Below are 23,522 nucleotides of genomic sequence, written 5' to 3' on the forward strand. Positions count from 1 at the left end.
CACTAATCAAACCCAGGTCAGCTGGGCCAGGCATCACTTCTATTTAGCATTTATTTCTCTGATCTCAAAACTGACATTAAAGGCTACTTGCAGCCTTCAATATGTTTGGTCTGATAAAACTCTGTATAATTTTTCATATATTCTGTTTCTTCCACTGCCTGTCAACCCTCCAGTGACCAAACTGCTCTAGTCATTCTTCTTCTTTAGGTGAAAGGCTGTTATTGAGCCATCATCCAGGAAGCCCTCTATGCTATTTGTAGCCCTAATCCCATTCCCATTGCACTTGGACCTGTCATGTCTATCATACTAGAAACATCCAGGTGTGCTTCTATGCAAGTGCAAATTCCAGATATAGTACAAAAAATGCTGTTTTATAGATACCTACACATCAGCATTTTTTTTTGGTTCTGCTGTGGCTCCGCACTTCTACTGTAAGTCAGCAGTATAGCAGGGACAATCCAATTTTGGCCACTCACTCCACCTTCTCCCATTGGCTGCTCCACTGCCTAGGTCACTAGCCAGGTTATCTGGACTTCAATCAGAATTTTATCCCTCTGCACCACAGTTCCAACTAATAATATAGTTTTAAATTCTGAACATCAGCAATTATGATCCCTTTTCAAATGAACTCAGTAACTGTTGGAATATAATTATTCTGTATTCTCTTTAAAAAAATTCTTGAAAAATATACAAGTTGACAAATGTATTATAAAGGTTCATAGGTTAGTACTAGGCTAAGTGCCCTTGTGAAGCTAGCCAATTTTCCCTTGTGAGACTCAAACTCTGCACCTTGGGTTTGTAAGGCAAACACCTTAACCATTAGGCCACCCTCCCAAACAATTATATTACAGTTCCCAACTTGCTATCTAACTTTCAGCATGGATTGAGTATTATTCATGGATCTGACAGAGCTATCCTAAATATAACTGAATATATGTGTGCTGAAATTAACTATGGTAATTATACCCAGACTTTGCTTCATAATTTATCAAAGGCCATTGATAGCATCAACCACCAGACCTTTTTCAGAAGGCTCTCAGACATTGGACTCACTCCTGACATTACTAACTGCTTTTCTGGCTACTTTGAAGGCAAGTCTAAGGCTGCAAGATGGAGTAAAAACATGTTCCCACACATATAAAAGACCAAACACTAGAAATGTCACACAGACAAACCATTCAGTAAAAATTGCAAGGAAGAGCAAGTTAAGCTAGAGTCTTAAATATGTGATACTTTTAACCTTCTGCAGTAGATGTCCATGGTATATATGCAAATGACTCATTAAGGTTTAAGGTACTACACAGTAAAGACTAGCTTGGCTGGGTCTTTCTTGCAGTTTTACTGAATGGTTTGTCTGTGAGACATTTTTTTCCCCTTTGATTTGAATTTTATTTGGGATATTTTGCAGGCACCCTGATGTTTATGGAAATCATGCTTGGTTTTAAGCTGTGTGTTTTTTAGCTATAGACAAACAATCTGTCTATGCTATACTGAGGCCTAGTGGGGGTTGGCTTTATTGACCTGAATGTATTCATAAAGACATAAAAAGTAAAAAGTCACGGGCCTCCACTATAGCAGTTTTAAGGTATTACACAGTAAATCTCTAGCTTGGATGGGTCTTTTGTATTGTTTTTTTTTTTTCAGAAACATAAAAGACATATAACCAGTGGACTGGTGCCCATTACACTGTAAATCCATGTTCTCAAAAACTACTAACTCACATACTCACAGATTGTCTTTATTTATGGGTACCCTGGGTCAACTAGCCTGGTATAACATATGCTTGGTCTAGCTGTATCAAAAGGGGCTACGCTATGACCATAAACTCCTTTCCTACTGGTGGACTGGGCACCTGTTAGATTAGCACTGGAGATGCATCCCTCTTCTTGAAAACAGATAGGCTTGGTAAGCATTATGCATACTGTTAATCAGAAATCGCTCATAATAATTAATGTTCTTGTCCAGATATTTTTTTTTTCTATTTACACTGCTCCCACTGCCTGTCAGTTACTGGTCCCCTCCTGGCTAGTAAGCCCAGTTGTTCCATATTACTGGGATGGGGTGGATCAGAAGGGGCCATCAATCACACAGCCATCAGTGTGGTTTGTGGTTTTTCTTCATATGTCGCCATCCTAGCTTTCACTCAGCCAAGTACCAAGGTGGGTATGTGCAATGGTCTGAGTGAGAAGGATATCCCCTTGCTCCTACAAAAAGCATTCCCCCTTCAAGCAGGTATGCCCCATCCAGAGAAGCATGGGAGGTGTTTTCCCCAGTCCCCATTAGGGAAATTACCCTATCCAGTGTATTTCTGAGTGCATACATCCCTCTTCACCTCACTTTTGTACAGAAAGGAATGAAATATGCTGGTGTGCATGTATGTTTGTTTGTGTGTGTGTGTGTGTGTGTGTGTGTGTGTGTGTGTGTGTGTGTGTGTGTGTGTGTGTGTGTGTGTGTGTGTGTGTGCGCGTGTATGTCTGTGTGTGTGCATGTCAGTGACTGTTTACAACTGTGTGTGTGTGTGTGTGTGTGTGTGTGTGTGTGTGTGTCCATGTTAGTGACTGTGTACAACTGTATGTGTGTGTGTGTGTTTATTCATGAATGTGTACGACTGTATGTGAGTGTGTGTGTGTGTGTGTGTGTGTGTGTGTGTGTGTGTGTGTGTGTGTGTGTGTGTGTGTTAAATCGAATGAAGATGTGTTAGCCAAACTAGTTGTGCCAGCAATGTGCACACATATATTGTAAAACATTCACTGAGTCCCCCCCCCCATTTGTTATACTCTAACATACCCACAAGATGTCACAATAACATTATATTTCTTAAACTATGAAGTACTTTTTTTAAATGTTTTTTGGCTCAGTCATATATGATGCCACCAATGCACTACTTATGTTATTTTAAAATTGGTATTAAATAAATCATGAACACCAGAGATGAAATATTTCTTAAGATAAACAGTTAGTTATTTTTTTAATAATTTTCCAACTAAAAATCATTGTCTCTTCATGTGAGGTCTTTCAATTCATTAAAATAAAAAAAATGCACTGTGATTTTTATGTGCAGATAGGCAGTGTATTGTTCTACTATTTTAATGTCACACTGATGTTCAGTAGGGCTTACTGTGAAACTGCAAACCAACATGTAGCAGATGTTATTCTTTCACTATTCCTCATGATACTGACCCATCACTAAATTTTTAGTGAAGTATCTTCATTTCTAAAAACCTCCTACACTACGCTATTCAACAGCTTTACAAGAGCCATGATACTTTAAGGGTGTTCCAATTTTTATATATGTTGTTTCTGATTGCATGAAATCACATTATATGCAAACATAAAAGCAACAAAGAGTTTTTCATATCTCTTAAGTTATGGCTATAACATCCCTTCTCAACAGTAATATTCCTCCATAATACGTTGCTTAAAAGCTGAGCTTACTTTCTACTAACTCATTTTAATTGTCTAGTTTTTCTGGGTATATGCCAGCAACTTTTTTTATTTTGAACTTCTTTTATTCAGAGGTATTTAAACATTACCACTTCACTGATAGCAGCATTTTTATGCTATAAAGTGGTCTTGCTCATTTGTTGCACTCTGTCTGCTGTATCACAGACTACATTCAGACCTGCTGAATCTGGTTCTGTTTGTTAAACTGAGCACTAAACCAGGCTATCTTTTCTTGGAGAGGGGCCCCCTGCACCCTTGTAGCAGGAGAGTGCAGTCAGGACTCATCTGATTGAAGGTTGCTGGCACAGGGCTCAGTTTTGAGCTTTTTTATTGGTTAAATTGTTTAATTCAGTTTGCTCACTGTTGGTACATAAGCCCCATGTTTCAGCAGGTTTGCACTTGTTTTAACACAGCTCCACAGCGTTAGGCGACCAGCCACTGCTCTGCTGTATTCATCTGTTTATGTGTAGTGCACCTCCAGCACCATCGCTCACTACTGCACAGTGGGGGTAACCATTGGCAGTTATAGAAGGAAACAACTTCAGCAGATAAAGTTTCCGTTAGCAGCTGCCTGTCATCTGGCTGAGAAGTCCTTAAATTGCGCTTAGCTGATCAGAGAGCACCTCAGCTGCGCTTTTGCCCCTTAAACAGTCCCACAACTACCAAATCTACAATAGTCTCATACCACTAGTATAAACCCTTTACAGATCACCCCATTAGTATAGACTCTGTTTAGAGCACCAAGTTATACCACACCTCTCTATTTTCTCTCCCCACTGTGAAAACAGGATTTAACCTAGCATTATGGATGGTAAGTTTCCCTCCATTTCTCCTACCACCCAGACTGACATGGGTATCCTGAGGCAGTGTAGCAACTGCCTCATGTACACTGACAACCCTCTACTCCTAAATCACCCAAGTACAATTTGTGAGAGAGGCATTACACTAAGAATTTGGAATTCTTGCTCTCTCCTGCACAGAACAGTAACACTGAACAGATTGTCAGCTCACATACTACAACTCCTACGCAAACCATGCACTCAACACACTAATCATCATATGCAGAGGTACTCACCTGAAACCTACCTAAACACCAGAGACCTTCCAAACACAAACATGCTACACCTAATACAACACCTACAGCACGCAATACATATAAAAACACAAGCTCCAGTGTCTTACCAAATAAACCTCTGAGGCAAAGCTCATCTAAGCAAAATTTTTTATTCATAGGTGACTCCATTGTCAGACACACTGATATCCCACTGACCAGGCTGGACAAGGAGAAGGTTGCGGTCAGCTGTCTATTGGGTGCCAAGATCCATCACATCACACATGTACTCAGGTGTCTCAACAAGTACCATTATAACGCCATCAAAGTTCATAGATTCATAGGACAATAGTAGGCTATTGGCCTGGAGGCCATTATAAGCCTATACAAGAATTTCACCCATGTTCCCACAAAGTCAGCACCTGTTTTCCCTGTCCAGCAGGGACACAGGTGGGATCCCAAGGGTATATTTTCTGTTTCCCATCCAGTCATCCGGGTTCCTCTTAAACAGGGCTATTGAGGTACTCTGCTTGAAATGGAGAGGAAGTGTATTCCACAGATGGGGAGTCATTGGGATACAAATCTATCCTGGCAACAAGTTCTATTAATGTCACAGACCAGGTTGAGACCTTGGGTGCAGGTTGCACAAGTGGAGTTTGACTTACGATATGCAGAAACTCCATCAAGGCTGAGTCTGAGATGGCCTTGTATGCCAGACACAGGTCACCTCTGAGCAGTCTGTATGAGACAGAGTAGAGAGACAGGCCTTTTAGCCTATCTGTATAGAATAGGTGCTTGAGACCCTAGATTTTCCTGGTCAGGAACCTCTGTAGTCTCTCCAACTGCTGCATGTGCTTTGCAAGGTACATTCTGAAGGGGGCATTATACTCGATAATGGGTCTAAGAAGGAAGGAGTACAAGGATGTTATGACCTCCTTGTTCTTGGATGCAATACCCTTACTAATGAGGTGGGAAATGTAGAAAGCCTTCTGTACAAGGGAGGCAACATGGTGGTCAAAGGTCAGGTTGCTATTAACCTAGGTGCCCAAGTCCCTCACTACTGATTGTGTGCTTAGTACATTGTTATTAATGTGATAATTAGTGGGGACACCATGTTCCCCAAAGGGGATAATGATGCATTTCTTGACACTCAGTTTGAGGCCATGCTTCTGGAACCAGTCATTAATTTGGTTAAGGCCCTCTTGGAGGATGTTCATATCACTAGGGGAATTTATGACAGTGCCCAGCTTGCAGTCATCTGCAAACTTGGTCAGCCACAGACCACTGGTTTTGGCTTGCACCTCAGAAAAGTATATCCCAAACAGTAGAGGCCCCAAGACTGATCCCTGGGGTACACCGCTTGTTACAGGTCTACTACTAGAGGTGGTTTCCCCTATTATGACTGAGTGGGTTCTATCAGTGAGCCAGTTAGCTACCCATCTGGTAACATATGGGTTGATGCCTAGCTGAGAGAGTTTATCTATTATGCCCGAGTGTAGAATAGTTTTGAAGGCTTTGGCTAGGTTAAGGTAGGCAGTGTGCATGTCTTGCCCTCATCCATGGCTTTGGTGACTGTTTTGAAGATGGCAACCAAGTTTAACAGACATGATCTCCCTTTAACAAAACAAAACTGTGTGGGATCAAGTGTTTGGAGGTTGCCAATGTCCTTGTTTATAAGGTCCATGATAATGCGTTCTATGGCCTTGCAGATCAGGCTAGTTAAGCTGATTGGCCTATAACTGCCTGGGTTGGTGGACGCTCCACTTTTGTGCAGAGGGATTACAGTGGTTGTTCTCCACTCTGCTGGGGCAAAGCCAGTGCACAGGCTTTGGTTGATTAGGATGCCTAGTGGTGCTGAGAGTTATTGCTGGAGTTCATGCAGGACACAGCCAGGGATGTTGTTGGGTCCCATGGAGGCTGTATTTTTTGCCTTTGAGAGGGCATTAATAACCTGCTCCCTGGTGATGAGGGGAGGGGGCAGGTGCTGAGGATATCCTGGCTTACTTATGGGAGGGACAGGGAAGTGAAGTTTTTACTGAACTTGTCTTCCAGCAGATTGTCTATATCTATGGCATTTGTGTATGTGGTATTCTTGACCACCAATGCAGAGCAGATTTGGGAGTTACCTTTGAGATTGTGGATGTATATGAAGAAGGCCTTGTGATTGTCCTTAGTGAATATGGCCAATTTGGACTCAAAGTAAGCCTTAGAGGATTTCACTAGTGACCTTATTTGCTTGTTCAGACAAAGGAGAGATTGCTTCCAACTTGGCACCTGCTCCTTCTTGGTCCTGAACAGCAAATTTTTTCACTGTTATTATAGAGTCTGTTTACTGCTGTTGTCCACCACATAGGTTTACTCTTCCTTGAGGAGGATTATTTGGTCCTGTCAGGTATTGCTGAGTCCATGCAGCTATATAGATACTCATATAGTTTTTTGGTGTAGGCTTGGACATCAGTGCTTGATTCACCTGAAGGGATGGTGGCTGTTAAGCTGCTTATATCTGCTCTCAGGAGGTTGTAGTCAGCTTTGGAAAAGTTTTTTTGTTCGACCCTGGTAAGCGAGGGGTCAGGGGAGATGGTGACTTCGAAAGTGATTGCTTTATGGTCGGATCTTACCAAGGAGGATGACACTGTAGGGGTGCTACAGTGGCTACTCATGTTGGTTAGTACCAGGTCCAAGATATTTTCACCTCTCATGGGGATGTCAGCCAGCTGATCCAATGCGTTGGCCATGACGAAGTCGAGGAATCTTTGAGCATTCGTGTTTGAGCTAGAATAGGTCTTCCGCTCTATGGTTGGGTAGTTAAAGTCATCCAGGATCAGGGTAGAGGGTTGAATCTTGATGGATTCAAGTAAGTCCAGATAGGTGGAGTAGGTCTCCTGAGTCATGGCTGGGGGTCTGTAGCTAGCTATGATTTGAATGGGTGTTTTGTCAATAGTTAACAGAACCTGGAGTGTCTCCTGTGTGTCATACTGTTTGACCAGCCTGGAGGGGTGTATGTCTTTGATAAATATTGAAAATCCACCTCCTTTGGCTTTGTAGCCCTCTGTTTGGGGTCTGAAAGTATCGTAGGACAAGTAACCTGATAAGGCTGGGATGCTCTCCACAGCTTTGAACCGGGTTTCAGTGACTGCACAAATGTCAGCATCTTCCAGGGTGAGGAATGCTTGCAGTGAGTGCAGTTTCATGTTAAGACTCCTAGCATTTAGCAGCATGACCTTTAAATTTCATTTAGAAGAATTTTTCACATTGGTAATTTTGCTGTCATGACTTTGCCTAAAAAAGGCACTATGGGGAAGGCAAGAGCCTTTGCCAAAAGCCTGAAGCCCAGGGGAGACAGATGAAGGCCATCTCTGGCAAAGCATTATGGTCTGTCAGTCATGTTCTCCCAGGCTGTCAGGTAATGGATTCCTTTGAAATTTTCTGTTTGTACTGAGGCATCATTCTGGGTGACGGTAGGATGCTGCTTAAGGCTAGTGAAATAACTTCCTGGGACATATATTCAACAAGCTCAATCATGTTGCTCTTCATATAATCCAGAGAGGTCATTCACACCAACATGGACTATGACAGAGTCATAACAGTACCTGTTTTTGAGAGATTTGAGTGAGTGAGTGATATGTTGGATTCTAGCACCTGACAAGCAACTTACCATGACTTTCTCCTTTTCTAGCTTGGTTAGGGGCACATCTGTGTGCCTCACAATAGAGTCTCCTATGACTAGTATGTTGGGTTTGTGGCTGGGCCTTAGAGGCTGTGAGACACAGGCATGTGTACTATGTGTGGTGCTTGGTGCGGTGGGTTGTGATGTGCATGTGTGCTTTTGCCTTGGAGGTCTCTTTTGTTTAGTTATGTTTTTGTTGAGAACCTCCACATACATAGGAATGTACTGTACAGGTATGGGTGGTGTTAAGGGTGTGGTGCTGGTGGTGTTTGTGCAGACAACCTTCTCAGTGCCAGATGCACTGGCTTGGGATTGAGACAGCAAGGATTTTAGGTTCTTAGTGTAATTGCATCTCTCACATATTGTGTTCCTAGGTGGTAGAAGAAGAGGGTTGTCCATGTACATGAGGCAGTCGCTACACTGTCTCAGGATGCTCATGTCAACAAGACTAGAGGAGAAACCACAGGATATTGTCCATCCATTGTTGTCAGAATCTGTGGAAGAGAGGAAAAGGATTGTAGAGTGGGTACTATCAGAATACAGTACCTATAGGTGTGAGTAGGGCTGGATAAAATTACAGTAGTTGCAAGGGAGGGTGTCAGTTACACAGGACTGCTGGCAAGGGAAAAAGTGCAACTGAGATACCTCATAATAGGTTAAAACAGCACAGCGGCAGTGTGCAACGAGCAGACAAAAGCAACACCCTGCAAACACAGGGTATAAATACCAGAAAAGATGGAAAAATCTAGAAGCTCGAATTACTACCCAATCCTGCTAGCCCCTGCTCTTTCAACGAATCACTCATGCTAGAGAAGGTCAGGCAACCCTGTTACTCTCACTAACAGTGAAGACAAGACACTGCCATAAGAAGATGGATGCCAGAAACAAGAAACTCAACAAGCAAAACAACCAAGACTGGATAATAGCAGGCATCTATCCAGACTGTGCTACCTGACTAGAACACAGAAACCTCATAAAAATGCACAGAAAAGCACAGATAGAGCACTCACAAGCAGACAATACAACTCTCAGTATAAAAAAGCAGTTTACAGTTAAGTAATTGAATAGAAATTCAATTACAGTAATGGAACACTAGCAATGAAAATACAGTTAAATCAGTATGAAACTACAAAAATGCAGGGGAAACAGTAAAAAAAGCTTTACAACAATGCAAACTGTAGTAGATTAGTTGTATAGCACAACTATAAGTGTTAAGAAGTGTAATTCAATGAAATAAATGTAAGAAAAAACTTATTTTGTTCTTGGAGCCTAAGAGATTTTCTGCTTTGTCACAGTGATGAATCACCACTCCTCAGCCTGGTAAAAACAAGCAGACACAGGGTTTAAATACCAGAAAAGATGGAAGAATCTAGAAGCTCGAATTACTACCCATTCCTGCTAGCCCCTGCTCGTTTAACCAATCACTCGTGCTAGAGAAGGTGAGGCAACCCTGTTATTCTAACAGCGAAGACATGTTGGTGTGAATGACTTAAGACATACCTCACTGGACTATATGAAGCCAGGCATGATTGAGCTCTATGAATATGTGTCCCAGGCAGGTATAGCCCTAGCCTTGAGAAGCATTCTACCCTCACCTAGGATGATACCACAATATAAACAAAAAATGATTGACTTCAACATTTGGCTTAGTTTCTGGTGTTATTCTAAGGGGATTCAGTTCCTGCCAGCCTGGGATGACATGGTTGATAGACCACTCTGCTTTGCCAGAGATGGTATTCACCTGTCACCTCTAGGCTTTCAGTTACAGGCTAAGGCACTTGCCACCCCAATAGTGTCTTTTTAGGCAAGGTCTCAAGAACAAAATTTCCGACATGAAACTATCATTCACAAATAAATTAAAGGTTATGCTGCTAAACGCTAGAAGTTTAAATTAGAAACTGCACTCTCTGGAAGCACTCCTCTCCCTGGAGGATACTGATGTCTGTGCAGTCATAGAAACTTGGTTCAGGGCTGCAGAGAGTAGTGCCTTCCACAATTTCAGACCACAAAATGAATGTTTGAGAACTAAAGGAGGAGGAGTATCTATCTTCATCAAAGATAAATACACCTCTAGAATGGTTAGACAGGAAAATTCCATGGAGTTACTCCATGTTTAATTAACTGTGGATAAGACCCCCTTCGAGTCATTGTTAGCTATAAGCCTCCTTCAATGAACCAAGATACCCATGCTGTTTATTTGGACCTACTCAAGTCAAACAAATTACAACCAAACATTCTAGTCATGGGCAATTTTAACTATCCCTCCATTGAATGGGAAACTTATATGAGTGCTAACATGCTCGCACAAAGGTTTCTGGACTTTGTTAACACTAATGCCCTGGATCAAATAGTATGCAACCCCACAAGGGGCTCAAATATTCTCGACCTGGTCCTCAACAACATGGGTGACTGTTGCACCGCCACAAATATAGCATCTTCTCTGGTTAAATCTGATCACATATCAGTCACATTTGAAGTAGCTATAACACCTGAACCCCTCTTAGGTGAAATCAGGCTAAAAATGTTCACCAAAGCTAATTATACCCTCCTAAAGGATGGCAAAAATAATTTCCAAGCTCCTGTTCTCACAGATGGCATTGACATCTATAGTAAGGTATACACAAATACCCTGTACAAACACTTACACAAGTGTATTGACAAAGATGTACCTGATTGGATCAAAACAAGATCCTCAAGAAAAAAACAAGCCTCCCTGATGGACATCTAGCATTAATACGTTATATAAGGAGAGGAATAAGTTGCTGTCTAAGAATAAAAAAGAGAGATCCCAGCACTGGAAGAACACCCTCCTCTTCTTGAACAAACAAATAAAGCACTTTGTAAAATTCTCTAAGGGCAACTTAAAAAAAATTAGCAACCATAGCTAAGGATAACAGTAAGGCATTCTTCAACTATCTGTAACCTAAAAGGTAGGACCCAGATGTGTGCTGAACTAGCTGTGGATAACAGCTAACCTATAAGCTGACAGGTTTGGCAAAAATTTCACCCCCCCATCCCATCCAAACATTCCACAAAGCATTCCCTCTATATTTTCCCCACCTTCCCTCTCCAAAGAACAAGTCATTAATGCTTTCTCTAAGGCCAAAATCACAGCTTCTATAGCACAGGGTGGCATCCCAGGTGGCATTTTAAATAGTCTAAAACATGAGTTAGCAACTCCATTAGGTACTCTCTTCAACCACTGCCTGAGTACTGGTTTTGTCCCTTCTGAATGGAAAACAGCAACTGTCATCCCCCTTCATAAAGGGGGTACAGCAACAGACCCTGAGAACTACAGACCCATACACTTAACCAGCCTTATCTGTAAAGCCATGAAATGAATCATCATGGACCTTATAAATAAGGATGTAAGTGATCTCCAGACCCTTGTACTGACATAGCTTGGTTTTGTCAAAGGCTGGTCATGCCTGTTAAACCTGGTGGACTTCTTCAAAAACCTCACCAGAGCCATAGACAAAGGCAAATCTGTGCATACAGCTTACCTTGACTTAATCAAGGCCTTTGACACAATCCCACATTCGGGCATTATCGATAAACTCTGCCAGTTGAATATCAACCCTTATGTTGTCAGTTGGGTTGCTAACTGGCTCACCGACAGATCACGCTAAGTCAAAGTTGGGGACTTTACCTCAACCAGAAGACCTGTCACCAGTGGGGTTCCACAGAGGTCAGTGCTGGGCCCCCTATTGTTTGGAAAATACTTTTTAGAAGTTCAGGCCAAAATAGAGGAGCTGTGGCTGACTAAGCTTGCTGATGAATGCAAATTAGTTGCAATCACTGAATCCCCAAACAATATCAATATACTTCAAGAAGGACTTACACAAACCAGTGATTCTCATTCCCTTTCATAAAAATGATATCCCTGCAGACTGTCATATAGATAATAATACCGTAAGTAACAACTCAGTAGTGAGAGACTTGGGAACACAAGTTGACTGTAGCCTAAACTTTGACCATCATGTGTCTACTGTGGTAAGGAAGGCATTCTATGTTACACACCTCTTTAGTAAAGGCATTGCCTCAAGAGTGAAAGAGGTCACAACACCCCTCTACTCGACCCTCATTAAGCCAATAATTGAGTACAGTGCTCCCTTTGGTATGTACCTTACCAGACACTTGCAGTAACTTGAGAAACTCAGAGATTTCTAACCAAGAAAATTCAGGGTCTCCTGCATATGTCATACTGACAGACTGAAATCACTGTCACTGTACTCATTAGCATACAGGCTACTTACAGGAGACTTGTGCCTGGCCTAGAGAGCCATCTTGGATCCAAACCCAATGGAAATGCTGCACATCCACAAGTCAAATGGGACAAGGGTCACTTGCTTAAGGGACCTTAACCTGGCCTGTGACATAAATAGGACCTGCTGGAAAGCTAGATATGTCTCTCAGAGATTGCCACTCCTCTGGAATAGGCTACCAATTCACATCAAAGAAAACCCCTCTATGACCTTGTTTAAATGTAGCCTGGATGACTGGATGGGAAACCATAAATTCCTGCCAGGTTTTCACCTATGACCCTCCTAGATATGGGTAGTCATTGCTAACTAAGATCTCGAGTTTAGGCAACATCCTTTATAATGGGTTTCTCTAGTATTATATTAGGTACACACAGCTAGGCTTATAAAGACCTTCAGGTCAATAGTCCAATAACCACCTATGAACTTAACAGACTTGAAATAAGGTAGTTCATTAACTGTCTTTCTGAATATGTGATTTTATCTTGCAGTTTGCATGTGTGGCATTTTTTATGTGGAAAAAACAACAGAACATTCACAAAATAGGTGGCGCAGTGGTCCAGCAGTTAACATTGTCACTTCACAGCAACAGATTTTCCATTTCAATTCTCGGCTGGGGATGCCTTCTGTGCAGAGTCTGTATGTCCTCCCTGCATTTGCGTGGGTTTCCTCCGAGTACTCCTTTTTCCTACCACATTTCCAAAGACATGTGTCTGGAGTGTTTTTCCCCGGGCCTCCGCTGAAAATAGGCTCTGTCCTAGTCAGATTTTCATGGCTAGCAAATGTTAAATAAATAAATAATAAATAAATAAAATAAATTATTGAATATTATACAGTGACTGGCCATTAACATTTGAAAACAAGCACACTGATTGGTCAGCCCAACCAGCATGTCCATTGTAAATCGAGCATATACCAATGGAAAAAAGTCCGGTCACCCAGACTTTATTCTCTTAATATATGCTACTAAAATTCTACTTTTATTTAATTTAAAAAAAAAAAAAAAAACTTACAAAAAACGAAAAAGAATGAGAGAGATGGGACAAAGAAAAATATAAGGATAATCAGTCACATTATGCAAAACTAGAGAAACATACCTGATAATCCTTATATTTTCTCTGTCCCATCTCTCCTGCATGTTTGAAGTCTCCAGATTTCATACTTTTAAATTAAAAACAAACAAAAAAAGGCAATGGAAAGCTTTATTTTGCCATTGCTTCCTTCACACAGCATTGATGTACTGCTTAAGTGTGGGAACGCAAGTCCCATACACATGCACAGTACATCAAGAAAGCCCCATGATACCGGGGAAAATGTGGAAGAGCACCACGGTACCATTATAATCATGTTATTCAATGATTACATTAACTAGGTTTGAAATGATCCTATAAGATCATAGATAATGCTGCACCAAAATTGGTTTTACCATTTCTGGTCATGTCTAAAGTTATGGGCTTTTTTCCAAGGCTCATTACTTGGGCTCCTCTTTTTTTCTAGTTATTATTAATACGTTGATTGATCTTGATCTGAAATCAAATGTTAGGTTTAGGTTGATGATATAATTCTTATCTCACCTGACAGTATAACAGAAAAAATAATGAAAACTCTGCAAAGTGATTTTAATAAGTTACTATCCCAGACTCTAGCACATTTTTGATATACATTAATAAAACAAATATTGTATTAACATTCTAGAAAGCACTCAACGGGTCATATAATGGACCCAAATGTGGAATTAATTGAATTGGTTAATTCCTATACCAATTTGGGCATGGTAATCAATGCAAATTTTGCATTAAAGGATACTATTGAGAAAGATGTGCATCAATTGCTCCCAAAATTGGCAAGCTTGTACAATGTCTATAAAAAATTCATTAACAGATCACTAGGAAATGTGTTATTGTTGCTTTTAATAATTTACTTTTCTTGTTTAGATTACAGTGAAGGATATATTTATAAAGTGAACATTTTGTAGTAATTAGTATTGAGGTTTATAACAAAACTTCCTTTGTGTCTGTCCTTGTAGACAAAGTTCTTTCCTCAAAAGTCTGTCAGACACTAAATAAAGGGATAGATGTTCCAGTTTTCCTTGGTAGCTCAGGTATTTTAGGCCTGTGACCTGTTTGGTTAGAAACCTTTGGGATTTTTCTAATTGTTTGATATGCTTAGTGAGGTACATCCCAAAGGAGGTGTTGTACTTGATAACTGGCCTGATTAATAGTGAGTATCAGAGAATAACTACCTATATATACCTTCATGATATTCCTGTGGTAATTAAGTGGACTAAATAAAAGGATTTCCTGACAACTGTTGTCACATGATGATGATTAAAAGTGAGGGAGTTATAAACCCAAGTCCCTTGGTCTCTGACTACATTTCCATGGGTTAAATGACTCACTTCAGCCTGACTACTGATGTTCAATATACTATATATAGATTGTTGTACTCCACCTCTCAGTTCTGGGGCATACATAAATGAAGACTGACTTCATAACAGCACACACTGCCTACCTCAACCTGGTCAAGACATTCAACACAGTTCCTAACTCAAGCTTTGTAGATAAACTTAAAAAAAATAGGCTAAAACCCATTATTACCCAATAGATAGCCAACTGGCTCACTGATAGGACACAAGAGGTTAGGATAGGGAAATCTACCTCCAAAAGAAAATCAATCAGCAGCAGAATTCCACAGAGATTGGTGCTGGAGACTCTCCTTTTTGACATCTACTTTTCTCAAGTCAAGGAAAACATCAAGAGCCTCTGGCTGACCAAGTTTGCAGACAATTGCAAACTATGAGTGGTCATTGAATCCCCTAAGGACCCAGATACCTGTCAAGCAGACCTGAGCTATGTGAAAAAATGTATGATAGTACCCTTTAGAAATATGGCCATCCCTGGAACTTACCACATTGATAATATACCCAAAAAGTAGACTCAGTGATCAGGGATTTTGGAACATACATATTGACAGTAACCTGACCTTTGACCACCATGTGTCTACTGTGATGAGAAAATCATTCTATGTTGCAGAACTTAAATAAGGTTCTGGCATTCAGGTTCAAGGAGGTCATTGTTCCATTGTGCTTGGCTTTCATCCAACCAATCACTGAACATAACACACCTGCCTAGCCTACAAGCATCCTCTGATCATGCACAGCTGAATTTGTTGCACATCTGCAAAACAAATAGCATCAGAAAAATGTTTCTAAAGACCTAAACCTCATCTCTGATATAAACAGGACATGTTGGAGTGACAGAAGTGTGCCTCAAAGATTACTTGTTCTCTAGAAATGACTTTGCATTCATGTGAAATAATGTACATCTCTACCCTATTCAAATGTAACTTGGACCAGTGGATGAGAAATTGCAAATGTATTCCTGGTTTGGCACCTAGGTTCCCTAATGGACAGGGGCAGCCTGTGAACACTTGATGTACACAAACTTACAACATAACTGCAAAATTCCTTGGGGTATTGACACTTGTCAGCAATATTTCTATAAATCTGGAGTAAACTTAGCTAGGTTTAAAATGGTTCTTGGGCCTTATCCATCTATGAACCTATGAATCTATAAGATTTCATTAGAGTTCCAAGACCTATTAACAGCATTGAAACATTGAACTTAATTACATTTTAAAGGAGAAACCTACTGCTTAAGCTCTAATCACTTTGGAACTATCAGCTTAACAAAACATAGCACTAAACCTAAGGGGGACTCTGCCTACTCTTTTCATGATCCTTTGGTCTTGTGCTCATGTTTTCCAACAAAGAAATGTCAGATAACCTGATTCATTTTGATGGCAGAATAAATGAAATGCCAATAAGCAATTTGACAAAACATGGTTATGAATCATCCAACTACTGACCCTATCATAGAGGTTGAATATACCTTGAGGTGCTACAACCTTAGAGTAGGTTATATTTACTTGGGGATCTCCTCCTGCATAGGAATATTGATCGCAGAACTCACTTATGAAATTTTTGGCCAAAGACAATTTGACAAAACAGATTTGGTGCATCATGTTCCACTGAACTATGTTTTGTCCATCTGTAAAGGAACTATCCATGTAAAGTTCTTCCTCCTTCACCACCTGAGCAACAGTATCTTGTAAATGTAGGCCTCATTCCTTCAGACTCCAGTTCTTCTCACTTCTCATACATCTGTTCTAGTCTCTTAGTATCTGAACCAGTTTACATATCATTTTCTATCAAGCTTTGTATGATACTCATTACTGCCATTACCTGAAAATTGAAAATTACATTTGTTTATCTTCCCCCTGGTTTCAAGGTTAGTACTATAGCCAGTTCTATTTTTATAGCGTTAGGTTTCATATGAATTTGGACACTTTAATTTGCCGCCTTGCATATTGAATGCATCAAATACATTTTTCATTTACACAGCTGACACTTTCTTCTTAATGTCCTGTTTACACTGTCTTCAATTATGTTTTATTTATTTGTTTATTGTCTTTGACTGGGCACAACTCCCAATTTCAGCAGATGCCTCAGGAGAAAAATCGCCATATAAAATATACATTTACAATGAACAACAACAAAAAATAAATATTTTAATCATTGCTTTGTAGGTAGTATTGAGACAAATAGTAAAGACATTTAGCATATAGTTTAGAAATTATATTATTTTACATAAATGAAAGTATGTTAACATGTAATATCTGGAGATACAAGAGCAATGATAATGCACAGAGGTGTAGTATATATAGAGTGACATTAATGAGGTAGGATATCACTAGAAAGGAATAGAAAATAGAGGAGGAGGAAGGAATAAGCAGAAAAAAATCAAGAAGAACACAAACAGAGAAAGTACTGATAGTGGAGAGGTTGATGTAACAGTAAATACGTAAAATGATGAGCTGGGTAAGGAAGGGGTATTAGTAAGAGAGAAAGAGACAAGGATAAGAAAGGTGAAAGAGCCATGGTAATTGATAGAGAGATTGGCAATGGAAGAGAAATAGAAAGAAAGGTGGATTTAGTCAGGATGGGAGCATAAGCATAGCCATGAGGAAGTTAAGTGTTGTTTTAAGTTGTGTTTGAAACATATAATAATGTTGTCTTGTTTTGGGGGGAGGTGGACTTCCAGTATTTAGCAACATAGGTTGACTAAAATTTACCTGTACTGTTATGACTTTTATGAGACTTGGTCCTGGTCAGGAGATATATATATATATATATATTTTTTTTTTTTGCTGTGAGCGGAGATTCCTAGGAGGAAAGTAGTGTCTGAGGATGTTTTGTAGGGATGGGCAGGTGTCAGGTTTGTGTATTAATATCAATAAGTAGGGAGAAGGTAAGGTAATTAGGTAGTTTGAGCCAGTGTAGGTATTTCAGCGCTAGAAAATTATGCGAATGGTTTGGTAAGGTGAATGTAAACATAGCTATTTTATTGTAGCAAACTTCTAGTTTATATTTTCAGGTGGAGTGAATGTTAATAAGGATGGTGCTGCATAGAGATGTGAAGGGAGAAGATAACACGTTACTAAAGAATTCCTGGAGTAGTCAGTGAAAATGGATTTGTTTCTGTAGAGGAAGTCCAACTTTTGGTGAGTTTTCTTGATGACTTGAGTGACGTGTTGATCATATTTTAAGTTATCATCAGTTAAGACACTGATAAAGTCTGAGTTTGAAGCTGTTTCAGTTGAGGTTTTATTTGCTGAAGTGATGTTGAAGGATTGTTTCTGTGCTGACAGAAATTTGGGTAAAAAACAGCATTTTTTTTAGCATTTTAAAAGTAGTTGGTAGTGATCTAGCCAGGCCTCTGCTGAGGCAAAGAAGTACTGGGTCATCTTATGGGTAGCAGTAGACTTGGTGCAGAGCATTTGTGCGTGGCATCATCTGTCTATTGTACTATGCAGGCTACTTTGGTAGCTTTGTGAAGATTATTAGTGAATATGTTGAGTAGTTAAGGACATGCAATAGATCCCTGAGGTATACCAACAGAGGCAGACAGAAAGGGAGAGAGATCTTATTTCCATTTTACAGCCTACACTCTGTTGGTGATAGAGCTGTGGAGACAGCCAAGGGATGAATGGGAGAGTCCGGGAGAGAATAGCTCATGCAGCACATCAATTTCTAGCACTGAAACTGTGTCAAATGCTTTTGACATGTCTAAGAAGAGGAACAGTACTAGGATGCTGGTGTTTTTATTAGAGACTGTGATTTCAGTAAAACTGATCAGAGGAGTGGTAGTACTGTGGTGAGGTTGGACATCAAATTGAGTGTTGGAGAGGAGATTGTTATTGTGAAGATGGGAAAGGAGTTGGGAATGAATGCATTTTTCTAATATTTTGGAGAGTGGAGGTAGAATGGCTGTAAGTTGGTAATTGGAGAGGTTGGTGAATGTTCTCCCTTTGTGTAAAGTTATGATGTGGGATTTTTCCCAGACGGCATGGATGCAGCTTTCTGTAATTGATCAGTTTATGAGTATAGATGCAGGGTATGCTATAGCATCTTCAGCAATTCTGAGATATTCTGCTGGCAGGCTGTCTGCAGCTGGTGTGAATTGTTTTTTTTTTAGTTTTGAATGAGTTTTTGTTAAATTTTGCTCATTTCACTAAACTCTTTTCTCCTTGTATTTACACTGCTTTTTTATTCATACTACCACCTCCTAAAGTTATGATCTTTATACTTAAATTTCTGACATTTTCAACTTTAACCATGCATTTTAATCATTTTTATTGTTGCAGCTATGCATTTCAAATAAATGTTACTAACATGGATATAATAAACATATCTCCTTTTTGCAATCATTTCTTACTTGACCCTTTCCCCCATATCAGTACATTTTGTCTTTATCTAATCACTTTGAAATGTGCAGTTTTTCCACGTTATGCAGTGTCATAGATGGCTGAGATAAAAATGCCCTACCTTTGACTTCTCACCCTTCAAGTTGTACTCATAGCTGGCTTTAGGCACCAGCGAACCCTATGGTCACTGGGGGGCCCCCAACCACAGAATGTTATCTTATTTTACCATTTTCTAACATGTTTGTCAAACCAGCAAAAGCTATTTCAGCAATCATTTGTACTTAGTAAAGGGGGAGGGGGGTAATAATAACTAATTTCCATCACCTATAAAATTCAAAGATTTCTCTCGTTATCATAACAGTGTTTTGTAACAGGCTTCACAATTCCATTACATATTTTACCACTGTCATATTGCCCCTGGCTTATATAAGTCCTGCTGGTGGACATAATCTCCACTAAAATGACAAAATATCCAGCTTAAGTACCTGTAATACCTTTGGCTGCAGCAGAGGCATGGGGGGGGGGGGTAATCATACTTGACTATGTTGGGGGCCCATGAAAGCAGCTGCTGGTTGGGGAAAAATGAATAAAGAATGTATTCTTTTTCTGATTATGCACTTTAATATTAACAGGGCTGTGATATGACTTATTTAGGATAAAGCTGATTAGGAACATGAGCAAGGTAAACATTAGAGATCAGCAGTCCAGAGTGAATGGTTTCAGTGCATAATTTGAATTTTAAGAAGACCTGGTGCTTCCGATCTTCAGGGATGGTTTTCTCTTTCAGGGGTTTTATAAATACTGGTAGAATACAAAGTACTGTAACTCTTAACTTCTTTGCTCAAGAATTCTGGGCAAAACCAAAAATAATAACAGAATAGAGGCTCAAAGTGAGAAAAACATTTTACATATTATTCTAATTCACTCAAAAGTTACTAGAATAACATATTTTGCATCAACATGCATTTTTGGACAATAACAACTATGAAATTATGATTTCTGGATTTAATGACTGTCAGTAATCATGAATGATTTATCAGCAAATCAAATATGTTATGAAGGACAGAGCAAAATTCTGAGGCAAAGTCAGGGACAGTAACAATGACAGTTATGCATTACTCCTCAGTGAGGTAAATAAAAGTGACTTACCCCTACTGAGGTTTGATAACTGTTGAACAACAGTCGCTCGCCTGGTGTTGCAGTATCACTGTTGCACAATGTATTGCTATTTATTGAAATACGTGCAAAACTAGTATTACTATGATTTATGATTGTGTGTGTAATCTAAAGCTATCACTGATTTTTATCAGTGCACACACCCAATAATGCCAGGGCACATACTTTACTCTTCTGGGTAGCAGAAAAAAAATCAGTTAACAAATAATTATATTTCAGAATGAAGGCATAAAGTATATAACAGAACATTCAAACACTCCCCAGAATGTATAAATGGACTTTGGTAAGGATTTAGCGGTGGCGTCCTCTCTCAACTGCACCCATTCTAAAACCAGCACCACTCAGATGTGTGCATATAAAAGGTTGTTGTAGGTTTTGTGTGTGTGTGTGTGTGTGTGTGTGTGTGTGTGTGTGTGTGTGTGTGTGTGTGTGTGTGTCTGTGTGAGTGTGTGTGTGTGTGTGTGTGTGTGTGTGTGTGTGTGTGTGTGTGTGTGTGTGTGTGTGTGTGTGTGTGTGTGTCTGTGGGGGGGATTATATGGTCATTACTTCTTTTAATTTTTATCACAGTAAATCCTCAGACTTGTGCACAGGAGGTAATTATAGTTAGTGTTTGGGCTAGGGACAGTGTGGTCATTATGTCTTTTACTTTTCTCACAGAGAGCAGAAGTGTACATATTGCTTGTGTAGGGGCAATGTACTGACCATGAGCAAAAAAGTGGAATACATTTTTTTCTTCTCTTTTCTTGGAATCACACATCAGGCACTTATACAGGTGGCTGCCTCTTGGGGTTAGGGGTTTGGAGTGATGGCATGCTATGTACACGTATGACAGTAGTCACTTGAAATACGTGACTATGGCCATTTGATCCTCTGATTTCATTCCAGTCTAACACCAGTTAGGTAGTGACTGTCTTTTTGGGTTGGTTAGGGAAGCAGGCAGTATTCCTAAATAGAATCTGTGTATCCTCACAACTGACTTTTTAGTTTACTATGAGATACTATTTTGTCATCTTTGAACATTAAGTCTAGGGCACAACTTATGTGCTCCTTAAAACAAAGAATAAGAGTGAAATTCTTTTCTTACCCATGATTTTTGTTTAGGCAGTATTTGGATTAAAAGGTTGGGAAAATGTTCTAAAATGCATCCAGGAGCATATTTTCTAAATGGGTATTAATGTGCTATCTTGGTCAGAAAAGGTGCATTGAAAGGCTGCAAAAAAAAAAAAAACTAAAGCTGAACAACAGCACTGAATTTATTTCCTTAATCATAATGTTTGTTCAAGCCATCAATGGAAAAATTAAAATGCACTTCAGAGCAAACAGAAGTTTAATGTTGCTTCAATAGGCTGAAGAATAAGGCAGAATGTCCGAAAAGGAAGAAAAAAGAAAAATACATGGCACAGAGAGCCCAGATAGGGTGGGAGACATAGAGAGCAATGAAGCATGTGTGTGTGCGTGAGGGGGGGGGGGTGAAACAGTAGGCAGTGTCAAGAGCAACATTTCACTTACGTCTAGCCCTCTACATAGAGTTGTAGTAATATGTCATTGTTGCAGCTAAATGCCAGTAACTGTGACTGTCCCTTTGTGAGATGGGCCAACATAGTGTGGTCCATAGGCCTGTTGTAAGAGCATTGTAGCACCAGGTCAGTCTGTACAAACCACTAAAACTTTTCAGGATTCACTGAAAGGTTGCTTAGGAGTGATGGCATTAACAGAGTGATACATAGCCTGGAGGTGCGCATCATGGGGGCCCCCAAGAATGCTAACACTGTCTCTGGTTGTATTCACTTTGGTAGATGCAGTAAACCTTTTTGTCCTATAATAAACTTTCATTGGACTGCTGGTACCACCACTATACAGCAAACATGTCTATCAAAAATAACTTCAGGTTTACCCACCAATGTATGTTTTTAGCCAGATTTATAGTCTGTTAAACATAATGCCTCACACCTGAATAATAGTCACAGCTGTCTTACTGCATATATTCAAAGGGTAATGACAGTCTTTCAGAAAATTATTATTTTTTATTTTTCTAAGCTGTTCTTTTCTTTCAAATTATTTCAGATGTTCTTTCCGTATGTGGATAGACTAATAACTCAATTTCTTGTGGTGGTATCCCAATTTTTTTTTTTGTAATACATGTTTCCTGTCATTGCTTCTGTTTAGAATGTAAGTATGCCACTTCTAAAATTCAATCTTAACACATTATGATGTTGATAAAGGGTGGATTGCAATACATATGAGCAGCCCAGTGGAGACTTACTGTTGATAAAGAATCTCAGTGCTAACTGCATAGAACACAGGAAAACTAAAAAATTATTTAAAAACTGGTCCGATTCACTGAGACAATGTAGAGGCCCAACTTCAAGGGAGAGTTTACCCTGATCAAGATTTGGGACATGTCTGGAATGGTAGAAGAAAGAAGTGAAGAAGAAAAACAAACTAAATGAAGGCAGTTACAGAAAATAAAAACTGTGGTCTAGTGCGTTTATAGTTTTAGAGTATTATCTCAAGCTCAGAGAAAAATTGGATCAGGGAGTGGATAAGATGATGAGCAGTTAATAGCTTTGTATTTTGCTCTGCTTCATTTTAACATCTCTGACAGGATTTTACAGAAAATTTCAAAGAATATGTTTCAAATCTTGATGGATGTATAAATAAACTACTTCTGAATAAACTACTATAAGAAAAATAAGTCTGAAACCTTTTTAATCGCTTTTTCCTGTCAAGAAACTAATTCCTTCAGAATAAGTTGCTCTAAACCCAGTATACAGGACAATACAATAAAGAGAGACATTCAGACTATACTCAGCAACATCAATGGACTTTCTATAAAGATGGATAAACTAGGAAAGCAAAATAGACAACATTAAGGAGGAATGTCAAAAAGAGAAGTGCCGAGTTAAGCTCTTAAACAACAATCTTCACAAATTTCAAATATAGAAGAGGCAATAACTGATTTAGATGGAATAATCATTGAGAGTCAGAATAATACTGAATTTCTCCTTAAACAAGATAACCTTATTTCATGGAAAAATAGAAGATCTAGAAAACAGATCCAGAAGGAACAGCATTAGGATTTATAGCATCCCAGAGAAGCAGGAAGGGGATGGCATGATTCATAGTTTTATAGTTTCATAGTTTCGTACTAGGCTAT

This window comes from Protopterus annectens, chromosome 5.part0 (genome assembly GCF_019279795.1).
Source record: "Protopterus annectens isolate FY-2018-M chromosome 5.part0, PAN1.0, whole genome shotgun sequence".
Lineage (NCBI taxonomy): Eukaryota > Metazoa > Chordata > Ceratodontiformes > Protopteridae > Protopterus > Protopterus annectens.